The sequence below is a fragment of the Rhinatrema bivittatum genome, chromosome 7 (genome assembly GCF_901001135.1).
Source record: "Rhinatrema bivittatum chromosome 7, aRhiBiv1.1, whole genome shotgun sequence".
NCBI classification, from domain to species: domain Eukaryota; kingdom Metazoa; phylum Chordata; class Amphibia; order Gymnophiona; family Rhinatrematidae; genus Rhinatrema; species Rhinatrema bivittatum.
Genome location: NC_042621.1, coordinates 173,569,016 through 173,588,090, shown reverse-complemented (window position 1 = coordinate 173,588,090; position 19,075 = coordinate 173,569,016). Strand labels below are relative to the sequence as shown.

The window sequence follows — 19,075 nt, the reverse complement described above, 5'->3', positions numbered from 1 at the left end:
CTGTTCAACTCTCAAGTTTCTTAGACCTAGTCTCTGCAAGTCATCTGGACCTAGGATGCACAGGGGCAAACAGGGGTGGAAAGCCACAACATTCAGATGGATCGCCTCCTTCTGTTCAGATGGATCTCGATTGGCTGACCTTGAGTCCTGGCACCTTGCTATTTTTCAAGGGCTTCCTTATGCATAATTCATCAGCTCATGCATAGTCAGGTGAATGCATAATTTAGGCTTTTAATTTGTAAACCTTCCCGCACTTTTTACCAGTCCTTTGGCTCATCTCTAGGTTCAATGACAGTTGTTCACATTTGACAGAGCTCTGATAAACTATGATCCCAGATTGACATTAGGAGTTATTAAAAAGAGGCCTCAGTATTATTGCAGGTCTGATTCCCACACCAGACCATTTGTGCTGATGTTTCTTTTCGCTCCATTTTGTACTAGTTCGGCTAGCAAGGCTAATAAATCCTTTGGGTTTAGCACATACACAGTCCTGCATTTGGCTGCTCATGGTGGAACAGGCCCTGTCTATTTTCTGTGCACTTAGCTGTGCATAGACCAAATAGACCAATGTCCATTTTTACTGACATCAAAGGGTCCATCTTAGTAGCTAGAATTGGGATATTTCCTACAATGCTATATAAACATTAAGGGATATTCTTATACATATACAAATCCAAAAAAAATAAAATGAAATATCTTACCCCTTTAGTAGACTTTAAGAACATAAGAAATTGCTATGCTGGGTCAGACCAAGGGTCCATCAACCCAGCATCCTGTTTCCAACAGAGGCCAAAACCAGGCCACAAGAACCTGGCAATTACCCAAACACTAAGAAGATCCCATGCTACTGATGCAATTAATAGCAGTGGCTATTCCCTAAGTAAAATTGATTAATAGCCATTAATGGACTTCTCCTCCAAGAACTTATCCAAACCTTTTTTGAACCCAGCTACACTAACTACACTAACCACATTCTCTGGCAACAAATTCCAGAGCTTTATTGTGCGTTGAGTGAAAAAGAATTTTCTCCGATTAGTCTTAAATGTGCTACTTGCTAACTTCATGGAATGCCTCCTAGTCCTTCTATTATTCGAAAGTGAAAATAACCGAGTCACATCTACTCGTTCAAGACCTCTCATGATCTTAAAGACATCTATCATATCCCCCCTCAGCTGTCTCTTCTCCAAGCTGAGTCATGGTGACTGCTGCTCTGTGTAGTGTACCGCCATCTCTTCTACCCCTGCCACCCTTGCAGACCTCACTCATTTCTTTGCCCTGGCTTCCATTTGACCTCCCCAGACTAGCCATCTATCCTGGCCTGTGCCACACTGTTACTTATTTTTACCAGTCCTCCTTTATGCCTACCAAACCATCCCTATGTTGGTGTTGGGTCCTTTTATACCAGGCTTCCCTTAACTGACTATTCTACAGCCCCCACCTATTTAATGGGTTGACCATTTGCCACAAATGACACTCTTGACCCAGGTGCCCCTTCTTTTTCGGTGCCTGGGCCCCCCTTGTACTGCCAAACCTCTCCCTATATGCTAGTGAGAGTCTTCCACTAATGCCTAGACTGTGACAATGCCCCACCACGTTTTACTTGGTGCCCCCTTTTGTTGCAGAGGTAGACCCTTGGCTTGAGGTGGAGTTGACTCTACCCGTAGGGAAGCCCCCACAGGTCACCACAGAATGAGAAGCAGAATCTGACTAGTGCTTCGCCAATACCAGCCCTCGTTCCCCGCAGGTTGAGCCCTTGGGTTCCTGGGCCGGCTGATCTTAGGCGGGCCTCTGCGTGGTTGATTCCATGAAGGATGTTCAAGGCAGGGAAGCAGGAAGCAATGGAGACACAGGGTCCAAAGTAGCTGAACTCAAGACAGGGCCTGGATCCAGAAGCACGGACAGGCAGAAGCAGGCTAGAGAACAGGAACAGATTAAGTCTGGTCTTGTATGTTGGCAAGAGCCTAAGAAAGGCCAAGTCCAAGTAGATAGCTGGAGGCAAGGTCAGGTTCAAGCTGGAGTCAGGGCAGGCAGCTGAAGACAAGGTCAGATGTAAGCTGAAGTCAGGGCAAGCGGCTGGAGAGAAGGTCAGATGCAAACAATGGTGAGAGCCAGAGAAACCATCCAAGCATGGCCAGGAACAAGCGAGGGTCAAAGCCAGGAATCCATCCAAAGCATGGTCAGGAACAAGTGAGGGTCAAAGCCAGGGGTTAGTCCAAAGCGTGCTCAGGAACAAGCGAGGGTTAAAGCCAGGAATCTGTCCAAAGCATGATCAGGAACAAGTGAGGGTCAAAGCCAGGAATCTGTCAAAAGCGTGGTCAGGAACAGGAACGCAGGACTGGAACAGAACAAGCACAGGAGCAGGAACAGGAACACGAAGGAGTAACAACTAAGTACACGACAGGAAGCGTGGAAACCTGTTACCAAGGCAAAGTCCGGATGGCTGGGCCTGCCTTAAATAGCAGGGCCTGGTGATGTCATCATCCAGGGCCGCGGGATGGTTTCCCACCGCGGCCCCTTCAAAGTCTGGAAAGGCGCACATGCCTAAGGCAAAGTGACTGGAACTACATGGTGGCGGCATCTCCCCTCCGCACACATGGGAAGACCTGACTGGGACCAGAGGAGACCGGGGAGCTGCCGGAGGTACCTGAGAACATGGTAGGAGCACGAGTGCATAGGAGACTGCCTACCGCTGCCAAAGAGGAAGGGCCAATTACCGGACCCGGGCCTGCCATGGCCGGGACACGCAACACCATCAAACTTGCCCCAAGTGCTTGTGAGGACCTACCATAGTAGGGAACAGTAACACCTTACTTGGTCCCTACTCCCCACCACTAATGCTTCTGTGGCTGTCTACAAGTAGAAGATAAAGAGATCCATGCCACATCTGATAGGTGAACCCCATTGGACCTGTATAAGCCTGTGCAGCTAGCAGATATATCCTCGTGTAAAATTGCATTTCTCCCTATAGCACGGACCCATGAGCCCCCACCTCCTTGTTCAGTTTCTGTCTGATTTTTTGTTTTCCCTTGATTGAAATTACCCCCTTCCACACTAACCTAGGGATAATGTGAGACTAAACCAATACTGCTGCTGGCCAGAGGGACTTGATAAATGTCAAGTCCCTCTTGAAGTTATTAATGAAGTCTATATTTTTGACCAAGACCATATCATTCCGGGGGAGTGAGAGGAGAAGAAGTGGGCTGTGAGCCATCTCTCCCCGAGCTACCCGCTGCCAGAGACTTTGTACCTGATTTGATTTCAGCTGCGGCGGAACTCGAGAGATTCGCCATCCAGGGAGAGTCCCGGTATCACCGACAGCTGGGCCTAGACGAACGCGCTCGCTGACGTCAGGAGGGGGCGTGGCTACGGATTTTAAAACTCTCCGTGGCGCGCTTCAGACTCGGGGAGTGAGAGGAGAAGGAGTGGGCTGTGAGCCATCTCTCCCCGAGCTACCCGCTGCCAGAGACTTTGTACCTGATTTGATTTCAGCTGCGGCGGAACTCGAGAGATTCGCCGTCCAGGGAGAGTCCCGGTATCACCGACAGCTGGGCCTAGATGAACGCGCTCGCTGACGTCAGGAGGGGGCGTGGCTATGGATTTTAAAACTCTCCGTGGCGCGCTTCAGACTCGGGGAGTGAGAGGAGAAGGAGTGGGCTGTGAGCCATCTCTCCCCAAGCTACCCGCTGCCAGAGACTTTGTACCTGATTTGATTTCAGCTGCGGCGGAACTCGAGAGATTCGCCGTCCAGGGAGAGTCCCGGTATCACCGACAGCTGGGCCTAGACGAACGCGCTCGCTGACGTCAGGAGGGGGCGTGGCTACGGATTTTAAAACTCTCCGTGGCGCGCTTCAGACTCGGGGAGTGAGAGGAGAAGGAGTGGGCTGTGAGCCATCTCTCCCCGAGCTACCCGCTGCCAGAGACTTTGTACCTGATTTGATTTCAGCTGCGGCGGAACTCGAGAGATTCGCCGTCCAGGGAGAGTCCCGGTATCACCGACAGCTGGGCCTAGACGAACGCGCTCGCTGACGTCAGGAGGGGGCGTGGCTACGGATTTTAGAACTCTACGTGCCGCGGCGCATCACCTAAGCCGCGCACGCCGAAGGGGCGCGCGGCTTAGTCCGACTTCGTCCGGGAGAGTTTGGGAGTTTGGCCAGGAACTTGACCTTAGTCGTTTCTCTCCTTGTGGATGGGGAAGAAAAGAAAGGCCAAGATTTTAACATCATCTCCAGTGCTACAACAGCGCACCGGCCCAATGGATCAGCATGTCATTCGACAAAGGGCTGATCAAATCGAGGATCTTTCGGGAAACTCATCCTTGGTTTCCCTGAGTCCTGGAGAAGGACCCGCTTTACCACCTCAGCTAAGAAAGAGTCCACAACTTGAATTGGCGAGTGAACTGGTAGGACTAAATCCCTTGGAAGTAAGCTTGGTGACCCAAGCAGGAAACCAAGGGGTAGAGAAGCCTTTACTTAAAGTATTAAATGTTGAACCCTTACCAGTTCCTATAGGTAGCACTGTCTTGGATACCCCTCCAGACAATGTTACCTTATTGGATATATGGAGAATAGTTTCCAAACTAGATAACAATGTTGTTGCTATGAATAGGTCATTGTCTGCTGTGATTAATGCGAATACTGAAGAAATTAGGGAACAAGGATTGAAAGTATTAAAATGTGAAAAAGATATAAGTGATATGAAAGAAAAAATTCAAGTGGTACAAGTAACAGAGAGTACGTTTATAAGAGATAGTTTAAATATCCATAGAAAACTAGAACGCATGGAAAATTTGTCAAGGTTAAATAATTTGAGAATTGTGAATTTTCCAATAACTCGACTCTTGTCCCCACTAGAAATGTTTAAGAAATTTATGAGAGAGGTCTTATTGTATAAAGAGGAAGAATTTCCTATTTTATCTAAAATATATTACTTCAGGAAAAAAGGGGAGAAGAATATTCTGGAGGATGGAACAGGGGAACATCCAAGTTTAGGTATATCAACCTTCTTGGAGGAATCCCTGGACATAATCCAGAATAGGGCAACCCTTTTTATAGCTTTTGTTTCAGAGCAGGACAAAGACAAGCTATTCAGAAAATTCTTTCTTAACAGGGATGTCTCTTTCTGTGGATCCAAGATCCAAATCTTCCCTGATGTAGCCAGATCCACACAAGTAAGGAGGAAAACCTTCCTTGCATTGAAACATCGAGTGATGGCTATTGGGGCTACTTTCTTTTTAAAATTTCCATGTTTATGTTATGTAACCTATAAAGGGAAGAAATTTGGGTTTGTGGATCCAGTACACCTAGAGACATTCCTGTTGGATAAAACTCAATCTTTATCTGAAATTGGAACTTTAGAGGTAAAGGGTTCTTAAATAAAAATAGAAATAACTCCTGTCTCTATTATGTTCAGTACCTAAAATGAGTCCCAAGAAGATTTTGGGATAAATAATAGATATTGTTTCCTTTAAAATTATTATTATAATCTTCCCCAATTATGGCATATGTACAACAATAGTAAATATTATGGTTTGGTTTATGTATAATTGCCTAAAATATTGGGATACATATTTGTAAATGTTTTCATGATGTAATCATTGAAAAAATTAATAAAGAATAAATTAAAAAAAAAAAAAAAGACCATATCATTCCCATCTCAATGGATGATGATAGTGTCTGGCTGCAGCAATTCTGTACCAGTTCTGAAAGATGGCAGATATGATTTGACCCCATCTCAGTCCTCTGTTTCCTAGCCAGAAGGCAGTAGCTTTATTCCTATCTGTTCTCTGATGCTTTCTGCCTTGGCTCTAAAGGGTGCCCAGTACATATCAGAACGACCCATGATCCATAGCACTTTCATGAGAGCTGGGGACAAGTTGACAATGAAAGAGCAAAAAAATGTTACCTTAGCAGCACTGTTCCCTCTAAGCTGTGTAGTTCCAGTCACATGCATGCACACACAGTCATAAACCCTGTGCACACAGCAAAACCTTGTGTGCACAAAAATAATCCCAATATTATTTGCATTATATTGGCTTTTAGTGTACAAATTTGAACTCTGCTAATAAAACTTTGCACATTGCTCAACAGGCTGCTTGTGAAACCCTGATAGTCTCTTATGGAGATCAGTGTTGTGCATCCTGTAGGTACAATTTATATCAGTGCCTTACTCAAATTAATGCAGCTCATGAATGATGTTATCCCAGTTCGTAAGGCGTACCTGTTAAATCCCAAGGATCCTCCCTCACAAATGTAAATGTAATGTGTGTGTCAGACTTCTGCCAATGCACGTCACTCCTTCAGATCCCAAGACTGGTTTTATTCTGGATATCAAATTGACAGAAACCCAGTAATAACCTGGTTTACACTGCAGGTTTAAAATAACAAAGGCTAATCCAATTTGCTTCAAGAACTAACAGGGATCAGTTCCAAACATATGCAATGTATTAAAGTTTTAGCACTAGTTGGTAGGTTAATGCAAATCCAGTTAAAAAATGCAATTTACAATAAATCATTTTAATATTAATGACTTGATTTGCATAAATTTGCATGTGACAGAACATTTTTTCACATTAATCCGTGTTAAAATTAAATTGTTAAAGTGTATTAAATATAAGCATTACTGTATGATAACACAGTGTATGATCATACATTAACTCATTTTAGTGAATACCTTTGGCTTGTAAGGGAAATATTGTTTAAGAAGGCATTTTAAAACTGGAAAAGAGCACCACCAATTTTTAGTTGCGCAAACTTTTGAGGGAGCAAAATAATGTGATAAACTGCTTGGTGAAAACCTGCATGGCTTTTGAATTTTTCTTTTTTTTTTTTTAAAGTTAACAGTAGTGAAGTCAAGCTCCAAATTCAGCTAGATTATTCCACCTGTTGAATCTTTGGGTGTTAGTATCTCTACTACATCGAAAACTGCTAGCAGTTGCTTTACCTTCTCTTTATGCCTTACCCATCACAAGATGAAAAATGAAACCCTCCTTTCTCACTACTTAAAAAACACCCATTTCACTGGCATGAAGCAATCCTTGAAATTTCCATTTCTTTTTGAATTAAAATGCCATGCCCCTTTTTCTGTCCTTGATGATAAAAGCATAAGTGTTACGCTTGGGCTCCGGACAGGAGTCGTGCACACCACCCAGCAGGGTGGCTCCAGGTGGAGAGAGACAGGAAGCTCGAACAGAGTCAGGTACCAGGCTGGGTCAGGGCAGGCAGCAAGAATCAGAGTCTGGGTTCAGGCTGGGTCAGGGCAGGCGGCAAATGGCAGTGTCTAAGTACAGGCTGGGTCAGGGCAGGCGGCAAGTGGCAGTGTCAAGTACAGGCTGGGTCAGGGCAGGCGGCAGTCAGCAGTGTCTGGGTCCAGGCTGGGTCAGGGCACAGTAAGCAGGGCAGGGCAGGTCAGAAGGCCCGTAGGCCACACACACACACACACACGGAAGGCCCGTAGGCCACACACCAATAGCGGGGCAAGGCAGGTCAGAAGGCCCGTAGGCCACACACCAATAGCGGGGCAAGGCAGGTCAGAAGGCCCGTAGGCCACACACACACACACGGAAGGCCCGTAGGCCACACACCAATAGCGGGGCAAGGCAGGTCAGAAGGCCCGTAGGCCACACACACACACACGGAAGGCCCGTAGGCCACACACCAATAGCGGGGCAAGGCAGGTCAGAAGGCCCGTAGGCCACACACACACCCACGGAAGGCCCGTAGGCCAGGTATGGAAATCAAGGAAGAAGGCCAAAAGGCCGCACAAGGCAAGGCAAGGAAAGGAAAGGCCCGAAGGCCACGCAAGGCAAGGCAAGGCAAGGATAGGCCCGAAGGCCGCGCAAGGCAAGGCAAGGCAAGGATAGGCCCGAAGGCCACGCAAGGCAAGGCAAGGCAAGGATAGGCCCGAAGGCCGCGCAAGGCAAGGCAAGGCAAGGATAGGCCCGAAGGCCGCGCAAGGCAAGGCAAGGCAAGGATAGGCCCGAAGGCCACGCAAGGCAAGGCAAGGATAGGCCCGAAGGCCACGCAAGGCAAGGCAAGGATAGGCCCGAAGGCCGCGCAAGGCAGGCTAGAGCAGGGAGCCCAGGTGAGCTCGATGCCGAAGCACCGAGGCAACTGTCAGGCAGGGTTAAGAGGGCACACCCAGAGCATAGAGTGGACATAGGAGATGGACTGGGCCTGTCAGGAAAGCCAGCACTAGAGGGACCCCTGGTGGTGAGGCGGTAGCACAGCAGCCACAGCCGTAACAATAAGTTCTCTGGACTGTCTTTATGAAATATTTTATTACATTAATTTTGCACTTGTACATACAAATAGTAACTGTGGCCTGATTTCCCAAAGCATTCACATGTATCAAATGTTGTTATGTGTATAAACAGGCTTTTTGAAAATCGCCCCAGGGTTATGCATGTAATAGCCACTAAAGTGATTCTGAGTGTACTTTTTCATGAACTTGAAAGAGACATCCAGCGGGGGGGGGGGGGGGGGGGGGGGTGAAGCTGGAAGCAAGAATACCAGTTATGTGCTTACTTTCAGTTTTCAAAAGTATGTGCATAAATGCATGCGTACACATTTACACCTGCTCCCAAGCTAGTGAAAATGTGTGTGCGTACAGCACACACAGGGTACCACATACTAGGGATGTGAATCGTGTCCTCGATCGTCTTAACGATCGATTTCGGCTGGGAGGGGGAGGGAATCGTATTGTTGCCGTTTGGGGGGGTAAAATATCGTGAAAAATCGTGAAAAATCGTGAAAAATCAAAAAAACGTAAAATCGCAAAACCGGCACATTAAAACCCCCTAAAACCCACCCCCGACCCTTTAAATTAAATCCCCCACCCTCCCGAACCCCCCCCAAATGACTTAAATAACCTGCGGGTCCAGCGGCGGTCCGGAACGGCAGCGGTCCGGAACGGGCTCCTGCTACTGAATCTTGTTGTCTTCAGCCGGCGCCATTTTCCAAAATGGCGCCGAAAAATGGCGGCGGCCATAGACGAACACGATTGGACGGCAGGAGGTCCTTCCGGACCCCCGCTGGACTTTTGGCAAGTCTTGTGGGGGTCAGGAGGCCCCCCCAAGCTGGCCAAAAGTTCCTGGAGGTCCAGCGGGGGTCAGGGAGCGATTTCCCGCCGTGAATCATTTTCGTACGGAAAATGGCGCCGGCAGGAGATCGACTGCAGGAGGTCGTTCAGCGAGGCGCCAGGAACCCTCGCTGAACGACCTCCTGCAGTCGATCTCCTGCCGGCGCCATTTTCCGTACGAAAACGATTCGCGGCGGGAAATCGCTCCCTGACCCCCGCTGGACCTCCAGGAACTTTTGGCCAGCTTGGGGGGGGCCTCCTGACCCCCACAAGACTTGCCAAAAGTCCAGCGGGGGTCCAGAAGGACCTCCTGCCGTCCAATCGTGTTCGTCTATGGCCGCCGCCATTTTTCGGCGCCATTTTGGAAAATGGCGCCGGCTGAAGACAACAAGATTCAGTAGCAGGAGCCCGTTCCGGACCGCTGCCGTTCCGGACCGCCGCTGGACCCGCAGGTTATTTAAGTCATTGGGGGGGGGTTCGGGAGGGTGGGGGATTTAATTTAAAGGGTCGGGGGTGGATTTTAGGGGGTTTTAGTGTGCCGGCTCACGATTCTAACGATTTATAACGATAAATCGTTAGAATCTCTATTGTATTGTGTTCCATAACGGTTTAAGACGATATTAAAATTATCGGACGATAATTTTAATCGTCCTAAAACGATTCACATCCCTACCACATACACCTGATTTTCAAAGCGGACTCACATGCTGTCATATGTCTAGTCTCTTAGTCACTCTCTCTCTTTCCTTTGGATCCTTCCGTTGTCAATAGGAGGCACAATACGGTCTCTCCTTCCCAGGTGGTTCTCCACTGCAGACTTCACTCAGACTTCAACTGGAGACAACTGAAGTGCACTTGCTCAACGTGAAATATCATTTCTAGGGAACAAACATCGGATAACATAAGAAAACCCAAACTAGGAAAAAATAAAGAAAACATTTAACTTCCCACCTCTAGACAGCTTTAAATTTCAGAGCCCCAACTGCAATGCTCCTCCTTGGTTATTCAGGATAAAACAGCATTGCCAATTTTAAGTATATTCCAACATGAAACTAGCAATTCTATACATACATACATATGTTTTCCTCACCCAAGTGTAAGTATCAGACCTAGGCACCCTCATTAGCTCAGAGAATCCTTTTTAACAGGGAGAATCCCTTTTTTTTTTCCTTTAAATGTAAAGAAACAGTCCTTCAAACTCTGACTGAGGTCTCATGCACAGGTAATTCCTACCAAGCAGTGCAGCTCTCTTCAGCTAACAAACTAAAAGAAAAAATACCTCCTCTTAAATGCTAAGGAACAGTGGGCCTGATTTTAAAAAGCATTTACATGCACTTTATTTGAATAAATGGTTTTTTGAAAATTGCTACAACATATGCTATTGAATTGTCCATAGCATTTACTTGCATAAGTGTACTTTACTCATGTAAATGACTTTTGAAAATTGCTAAGATAGAATGTTATATTTATACATATATAAAACCTTTGAAAATTGCTTCCGCTCTTTCAGGATCTGGAGTTTATCTAGCCCTAAATATTCATAGTTCTCCTACACAGCCCTAATTGGGGTTGCATGTTTGTAGTCTCCCATCTGTGGCTGAGACTGCAACTAACACCTTGCTTCTGCTTCCCTCTATTTCTCACATGGCAGGCACTCAATAAGGAAGCAAGCTCAGCCACAACCACCCACTGGCAGAGCCATAGCTAGCCTCTAGCTGATATGGTCTCAGCCATAGGCGCTATCTATTGGGGGATCGCTACCGCTCCACTACCCGATACAGGCCTTACTTAAGAATTCTGCACCGGGAGAGAGAAGAGGTGCTGCACTTGTTTCAGGTGACCCTTCTCCTTTCAGAGCCCTCCTTAAATCTATCTCATGCATAATCATTAAATCTTACCAATTTATGACCATTGAGAACTAGAGGCTCTCAAACCATATATTATTTATTTATTTATCTATTTATTTAACAGGTTTTTTATACCGACATTAAAATACACATTATATCGGTTTACATTTTAACAAAAAGGAGGAAAATTACAATAAACAGGGGAGGGGACAACGGGATAACTGATAGAATAGTATCTTCTGTTTTTCCTTTAGTTTTTGACACTTTTATACTGCTGCATGCTTTCCTTCCATCAACTATTTCCTGTTCTTGACCTCATTCAATATCTTTGTGCCTTTTCCCACCAATTTCTTGCCCATATACTCCTCCCCCTCCCCACAAAATCCTACTTCTCTTGCTAAGCTACAACCACATATCCCGCTCTCTGTAGCCTGAGACTCTTCCCAGCTGTGGTCTTTTTTCCTGCTCTCTTTGATCCCAATGGCTAAGACTCAATTGACCCACAGTTATATATATCTCTCTCACCACAGCATAACAGCTAACAGGGTAACTTTGAAAACTGCTTGCGTATGCCCATTTACACGTGCACATGCGTGCATGCAAAAGTTACTATTGTATGTTATAACCAGCACAGAAAGATTATAAAATATGAGTATACATGCACGCACAAATGTTTGCATATGTAAAAACTAGAATCTGTACAAGTTTGTACTTATCCGGATAAATGCTGATGTATCCGGCTATGAAGTGGCATATATTTATTTATTTTAAAATTCTTATATACCGCCTATACAATTGGGTTATAGGGTTATAGATCTAAGTGGTTTGTTGCACTGGAGGTGGACCCTTGGCCTGGCGCAGGATTGGTACGCCCCCCTGAGGGTTCCCAGAAGGCGCCTGCTGCCAGGAGGTGGAGCACACGAGGAGATAGAGGCTAGCTGGAGCTTCACCAATAACAGTCCGTGGTTTCCGCAGGTTGAGCCCTTGGGTATCCAGACCGCCTCGGCTTAGGTGGGCCTCGGAGGATCTCCCGGAGAGGTAACGGAGAGGTGTGCCAACTAAGAGCAAGGGTGCGTGGCTACTGGAGAACAGTTGAGCTAGACCGGAACAGAGGTCCAGAGACCACTGGAACGGAGCAGGAACTGAAGGTCCTCCAGTCAGGATAGGCAGGGCCTAGTGGTCTAGCTGGTAGAAGGCCGTGGATGATGTCAGAGCAGGCAGGCCTGGTGGCCATGGGAGTAGCAAAGAGAGTGTCCATGTGGAGCGCAAGGGTCAAAGCCAGGGTATTGTCTGAGGATGGTCAGCCAAAGCAAAGGTCAGTTCCAGGAATCAGTCCGAGAATGGTCAGTAGCAGGCAGAGGTCAGTTCCAGGCAGCGGTCCAAACATGGTCAGAGGCAAGCAGAGGTCAATACCGTGAGTCAGTCCAAACGTAGTGAGAGGCAAGCCGAGGTCAGTACCGAGTATGAGTCTGAAGGGTACTACCTGGGAAGTGGAACAGGAACGGGGATGGATGCTGAAGCACAGAAGGACCACGGGAACACAGGAGCACTGGAAGACAGAGGAACACAGGAACGCAGGAGAATTGGAAGACACAGGAACAGTACTGGACAGGAACGCAGGTGCACTGGAACAGGCAAGGAACAAGGAACGCTGAACACAGGATGGCAACTAGCTTTTCAACGATGAGACGGCCCGTTTGCCAAGGCGAGGTTCTGGGGCAAGACCCTTGCCTTAAGTAATGAGCTCAGGTGATGTCATCAGGCGGCGTCCGGCCCAAAGATCCCACCCTGGGCCCTTTAAATATGGGAGCACGGGCCGCGCGCGTGCCTAGGGGTGGGGCTGAGGACACGGAGCCCCGTGAGGGAGATGGCATTCAGGGGATTCGCCGGGGACACCGCAAGCTGGCAGCAGATGCGAGGGAGGAGCGCCCAGAGCTGGAGGAAGGGAGCACGAGGTGAGCAGGCCCGATCACGGCATCAGCGTGGCCGGGATGCGCAACAGTACCCCCCTTCTAGGCCTCCCCCTTACTGGTCTGGACTTCTCTGGATGCTGGTGATGAAAAGTGCAGAGGAGGTCTTTATCGAGAATGTGGAGGGATGGATCCCATGAGTTCTCCTCCAGACCGAAGCCTTTCCATGCCAGGAGGTATTCCCAGCACCCTCTATGGCGGCAGACATCCAAGACCTCACACACTTGGAGGGTGGCTTCAGGTTCCGTGGCAAGTTGCATGGGCTTTGGTGGTCTTCACGACCAGTGGTTTGAGCAAGTACACATTGGAATGTGTTGTGAATTCCGAGGTTCGGAGCAGTTTCAATTAGTAGGTCACTGCGCCCACCTGGCATAAGACAGAGAATGGCCCTATGTACTTAGGGGCTAATCGTTGTGAGGGTAGTCGTAGGCGGATATTCCGTGTACTGAGCCAGGCCTTCTGCCCGGGAAAGAAATCTGGGGTGGCCCAATGGTGAGTGTCTGTTACTCGCTTGGCCCAGTCGGCAGCTTGGTACATATGTTCCTTGACTTGATTCCATAAACGGCGGATGGTTTGAGCAATGGCTTGTGTAGCAGGAGAAGGCACATTGAGAGGAATTGGTAGAGGCAGGCGGGGCTGCCGTCCGAAGACTACTGCAAATGGAGATGTCCCTGTGGCAGATGCAATGTGGGTATTATGTGACAATTCCACCCAAGGGAGAAGGTTGACCCAGTTTTCCAGCTATCCATTGACGTAGAACCAAAGGTCTTCAAGGAGTGGTTTGTCCTTTCGGCCTGGCCGTTGGCCTGCAGATGATAGGTGGAGGTCAGGTTTAGGGTGATATTGAATTTGTTGCAAAGGGATATCCAATACTTTGCAGCGAACTGAGGGCCTGATACAATCTCCTGCGGCAATCCGTAGAGACGGAAGACGTGATGCAGAAAATGTCAGGTGAGTTCAAGGGGCAATGGTAGGCCAGGTAAAGGCACAAAATGAGCCATTTTAGAGAAGCAATCAATAATGACCCAGATTACGGTGTGTCCCTTGGAAGGGGGCAACCCCACAATGAAGTTCATCAAGAGACTGGTCCAGAGTTCTGTGGATGCCGGGAGAGGCTGTAGAAGCCCCCACAGATGTCCAGTGGGGGGCTTTTGTTGCGCACAGACAGGACAAGAGTCCACGTAGTCTCGGGAATCCTTCACCATGGTTGCCCACCAGTAATGTCTGCTGAGCATCTCGAGTGTTCGGGTCTGGCTGGGATGGCCGGCGAAATGGAAATCATGGGCCCAATGAAGTATTCTCTCTCGGAGATGCGGCGAGGCTCCACCGTCTTGCCAGCTGGCACAGTGGTGGTAACTGCAAGGGAATACAAGCAGGGTCAATGATGTGAGCTGGTGTTTTGGGAGTATCCTCTGGCTCTACTGAGTGTGAGAGTGCGTGGACACGGAGATTCTTCTCAGCCGGGTGATAACGTAGCTCAAAGTTAAAACATGCGAAGAAGAGAGCCCAGTGGGCCTGTTTCATGTGTTCCACGTTTTTATGATCAGTGTAAATGGTAAACGTATGTTGGGCCCCCTTGAGCCAGGGGCGCCACTCTTGGAGATCCACTTCACGGCTAGGAGTTCGCGATCCCCTATAGTGTAGTTGCGTTCTGTAGGTGAGAACTTATGGGAGTAAAAAGAACATGGAACAAGAACTCCCTTGGAGGAGTATTGACTGAGGACCACCCCGGTGCCAATGGCAGATGCGTCAACTTCAACAATGAAGGGGCGGTTTGGATCTGGATGGTGGAGACATGGTCCGGTACGAAGGGCCTCTTTAAGTGCCTGGAAGGTGGATTGGGCTTTGGGACTCCACTCCTCGAGGTCACATCTCTTCTTAATCATGGTGGTCTGTGGAGCTGCCAGCGTAGAGTAGTCTGCGATAAAGTGACGGAAATAGTTCATGAATCCTTTGTAAGGCCCGCAGACCCACCAGCTGAGGCCAGTCATGGATACCTTGGAGTTTGTCTGGGTCCATGGTGAATCCTTGGCGGGAAATGATGTAGCCCAGGAACAGGAGACTGGACTACTCAAATAGGCATTTTTCAAGTTTGGCGTAGAGATGGTGGTTCCTGAGTCGCTGAAGTACAGTCTGGACATGTGAGCAATAGGAGTCCACATCTTTGGAAAAGATCAAGATATCATCTAAATAGACTACGAAGAAGGAGTATAGGAGGTCTCGGAAGATCTCATTCATCATCCTCTGGAAGATGACAGGGGTGTTGCAAAGCCCAAAGGCCATTACTACATGCTCGTAGTGTCCATCCCGCGTATTAAACGCGGTTTTCCTTATATCCTTGGGTTGTATGCAGACTAAATTATAGGCCCAATGTAGGTCCAGCTTGGTAAAGATTCGAGCCACACTGGAGCCGATAAAACAGTTCGCTGATGAGTGGGACTGGGTACCGGTCCTTGCGGGTAATGGCGTTCAGACCTCGGTAATCAATATTCGGTCTTAAGGTGCCATCTTTCTTCTTCATGAAAAAGAACCTGGCGCCAACCGGGGATGTTGAGGGTCTAATAAATCCCTTGGCTAGGTTTTCTTTCCTATATGCGAGCATAGTTTGGGTCTCTGGAAGTGAGAGTGGGTAGGTTCTGCCTTTGGGAGGTGTACTGCTGGGTAGTAGTTCGATAGGGAAGTTGAACGTCTGGAGAGGAGGTAAAACGCCGGCTTGTTGGTTGGAGAAGATGTCTTGGTAGTCAGCGTAGGGTGTCAGTAGCCCTAGAAGGGGCGTGGATGTTAGCACTGGAACAGATGGGGAAACCTGCTGTAGGCAGTGAGTCTGGCACCGGGTCTACCACTGGGTGAGTTGGAGCGACTCCCAATTGAAATGTGGGGAGTGCAACTGTAGGCATAGTAGACCGAGGACAATAGGGTTTACTGAGCGCTTGAGAATCAGAAGAGTTATCTCTTCCTTGTGGAGAGTACCCACGGTCAGTTGGATGGGTAGAGTGTGATGGGTGACATGATCAGGTAAAGGTTCTCCATGGATGGAGGCAATTTGTAATGGTACTTCAAGGGCTTGAGTCGGAACTTGAAGTAGGGTAACTAGTAGGGGTGTGCATTCGTTTTGAACTTAAATGGAAAACGCAACTTATTTTTTTTTTTAACTTAAAAAAAAGATGAGGCTTAAACGATCGGATTTCCAACTTATTCAACATAGCTATGTTGAATACGTTGGAAATCGCGATTGTTGATCTAAATAAAAATTTAAACCCCTCACCCTCCTTAATCCCCCCCCCCAAGACTTACCAAAGCTGGCCAAAAGTTCCGTGAGGGTCCGGGAGCGGACGCGTGGGGAATCACGTGACGCCGCGTCACTCCGATGTGGCGCCGATGTCACGTGATTCCCCTCGGGTTTGCTCCCGGAACCCTCGTTGGGCCCAAAAGGCACTTTTGGCCAGCTTGGGGGGGTCAGGAGGCCCCCCCAAGCTGGCCAAAAGTTCCAGTTTGAGCCCAACGAGGGGTCCGGGAGCGAACCCGAGGGGAATCACGTGACGCCGCGTCACTCCGACATGACGCCGACGTCACGTGCTCCTTGCAAAGGAGTTCAGGAATGGCGTCCTGACCCCGCTGGACCACCAGGGAGTTTTGGTAAGTCTTGGGGGGGGGGATTAAGGCGGGTGAGGGGTTTAAATTTTTATTTGCACATATGGACATAGACTCAACTTATGGAATTCTCCATATGTCCATATTGACCGCAAATGGGACCCCCTTTCGAGTTATGGACTTATGAACTTAAACTTTTGGTCTGCACATCCCTAGTAACTAGTTCTTCAAGAATGAAATTTCCACCAGCCCCAGTATCCATGAGGGCGGTTGTGGAGAATGAGTGTGCCTCCCTAAGGAGGGAGACAGGCAACAGGAGTTGAGGGCCGGTGACCGTAGTGCCCAAGCTCGGGACCCCTGCTGGGCTTAGGTTTGGAGTTTCCCGGTTGCACCGGACAGGTCTGGATAAGGTGTCCGGAACCTCCACAGTAAAGACAGAGATCAGACTTCCGTCTTCAGAGGCATTCCTCGGGAGTAAGGCGACCGCGGTTTACTTGCATAGGTTCATCTTTCGGCAGAAAAGCCGTTGAACATACTCTTGATCTGGGGCTCATGGAATGAGGAGGTTCCAGGGCCAGTCATCTGCTAGGTTTTACCTCCCGGTGCCATTCCCAGAGGCAGTGGTCAATCCACCCAACTAAAGCGATGAGGTCCTTCAATTATGTGGGGATCTCTTGGGCTGCCAATTCATCTTTTAGGGCGGACAACAAGCCCTCGAGATCGAGTGCCCGCAGGCAGTCTTCCTACCATCCTCAAACAAAATTAAGGGAATATAACTAGTATAATATCAAAACACCAAGATTCACCTAGTTATTAGTATGTGGGCACCCATAAAGTTACCTACTTCTAGGAGTTGCTATCTCAAACAAAATAATTATTTAAAATTTGTGGAATTTTTTACATTGCTTAAACATCTATATAATTTAATGAAATTTTAATGGAAAGGAGTAGACCTCAGCACCGGCTCAATCATTTTGTTAACAAACAGTGATTAAATGATTGCAAAGCCGAGTTGGTACAATCACTGGTCTACTGCCTCAATTTTATTCCGAATTTATTGAAAATATATTTTTTAAAAATGTAACTTTAAGACTTTTAATTTCTAATATTGTGACTCAGTCAGAGCCTAATAGGCTTCCGGATAAACAACTTTTGATTTCCAATATTATAAATCAATCAGAGCCTGACGGGCTTCTAATGTTGTAACCAAACAACTGCAGTAGTTGAAAATTTTTTTTTTTGTTTTAACTTGAATTTAGAGCCTGCCGGCTTCTGTTCTTCTGCTCAAAGACAACTGCAGTGGTATTCAATGGTGCCGCCCGACAGAATACAGACAGTAACCTGTTCAAAAGGGGCAAATTAGCCTCTCGTATCCCGACTTCCAAGTTCCAACAATTTCTGATGACTTCAACCAAATGTCTTATTGGCTAATAGAAACTTACCTTCAATTCAAAGCAATAAGAATACAACTATTGACGGATCATTATTGCATGGACATCATAAATGTGGCCATTGCAAAATATGCAATCAGACATTGGAATTGAAGATGTTTAAATGTACAGCCACTAACATTACATATAAATTACGAACATTTACCAATTGTCAGACCACGCATGTTGTATATATAATTAAATGTCCTTGTGACAAGATCTATGTTGGACAAACCGCACGCTCATTGCGGCTACGTATAGGAGAACATAAAAGCTGTATTAGAAATAAAAAAGAAACAGCACCAATAGTGGCTCATTGTATATCAGCTAAGCATCCACTTCAGGATTTACGATGGTTCGCAATTGATCACGTTCTAGTAGACAGTAGAGGTGGGAATCGTGAAAAGATTTTGTATAAAAAAGAACAGCAATGGATCTACAAATTAAAATCGGAAGAACCCTTTGGTTTAAATAGCAATATAGAATGGAATACTTTGATCAATGTATGATATCAATCAATTTCATCATGTTGAATCCTCTGGATTAGATAAGACGGTGCCATTTGAGAAAGAAACAATTTAATTGGAACCAGTGTTATATATAGTGATCGATAAAGCTAGTTCGTATTGAGTGACGTCAGTACGCAGAGAGGTGAAGGGGTGTTCTATGATTGGTCAATTTCAAGAAAGTTTGTTACTTAAATAGAGGCGCCATGTTTAAATATTTCATGACAGACCCAACCATTGAGACGTTCTCGTCCAACATAAGTGAGTATTTTACTTAAGATTTTTGATCTGACTAAATGACTGTGAAATCCAAAAAAATACAACATTCTTGTTTCAGTATTTGCCCTGATGCAGATTTCGAAACGTTGCCAACGTCGGCGGCTTCCATAAAGAAAATGGAAGCGGTTATAGCAGCTTCAATTTGAGAAGTTGGAGCGGCTTTCGGCCGAGAAGACCATCGGCTTAAAGTTTTTAAGATAAGTTTCTATTAGCCAATAAGACATTTGGTTGAAGTCATCAGAAATTGTTGGAACGTGGAAGTCGGGATACGAGAGGCTAATTTGCCCCTTTTGAACAGGTTACTGTCTGTATTCTGTCGGGCGGCACCATTGAATACCACTGCAGTTGTCTTTGAGCAGAAGAACAGAAGCCGGTAG

The 19,075-nt window shown here is 47.1% G+C and overlaps 1 protein-coding gene and 1 long non-coding RNA gene across 2 annotated transcripts in view; one reads left to right on the top strand and one right to left on the bottom strand.

The window, feature by feature from the left end:
* LRMDA (leucine rich melanocyte differentiation associated) overlaps positions 1–19,075 on the top strand; it is a 2,937,053-nt gene that overhangs the window by 2,560,465 nt on the left and 357,513 nt on the right. The gene's annotated exons all lie outside the window — the stretch shown is intronic.
* The window catches only part of LOC115095588, a 202,576-nt gene continuing 193,305 nt past the window's right edge, over positions 9,805–19,075 (bottom strand). The window contains exon 3 of the long non-coding RNA XR_003857824.1: positions 9,805–9,953. This is a non-coding gene — a long non-coding RNA (uncharacterized LOC115095588). The remainder of the gene's footprint in view (positions 9,954–19,075) is intronic.